The sequence below is a fragment of the Myotis davidii genome, unplaced genomic scaffold (genome assembly GCF_000327345.1).
Source record: "Myotis davidii unplaced genomic scaffold, ASM32734v1 scaffold190, whole genome shotgun sequence".
Taxonomy (NCBI): Eukaryota; Metazoa; Chordata; class Mammalia; order Chiroptera; family Vespertilionidae; genus Myotis; species Myotis davidii.
Genome location: NW_006283440.1, coordinates 726,638 through 727,139, shown reverse-complemented (window position 1 = coordinate 727,139; position 502 = coordinate 726,638).

The following is a 502-nucleotide window of genomic DNA, read 5'->3' as shown; positions in this document are numbered from 1 at the left end:
GGCGCGGACGCGGGGCTAGGATTTCACATCAATTCCTTTTTGCCCGGCGCCCCCCTTTCCTGGTCCTCCGCGCCTCCGTCTGCTCCCCGTCTTCCCTCGGCTCCCCCTAGCCTGGCCGCTGCGGGTCTCTTTGTCTCCCCTGTCGTCGTCTTTCCCTTCGCCCCGGTCTTCGTCCTCTCCTCCTCCTCCGTCGTTACAAAGGGAGCGGAAAGTGTAAAAACCCCGGCGCGCGGGGCCGCCGGAGGCTCTCGGCGGAGTGCGGCGCGGACTCACAATTACAAGCCTGTTTCTATTAAGCAGTTCCATGGCCCTCGGCGTGGGTGGTCTGCCGCGCCATAGGCAGGACCTGTCAGGGTCACGTGACAGATCCGAAAACTTTACCCCTTCACAATAAACTCAAGGAAAGCAAAGTAAACTCGAAGAACGTGCTATCAGCACAGCCCTCCTGGGTAAACAGGCGCTGCCCTCCCCGCCTTCCTGGGAGGCGCCCGGCCCGCGAGCT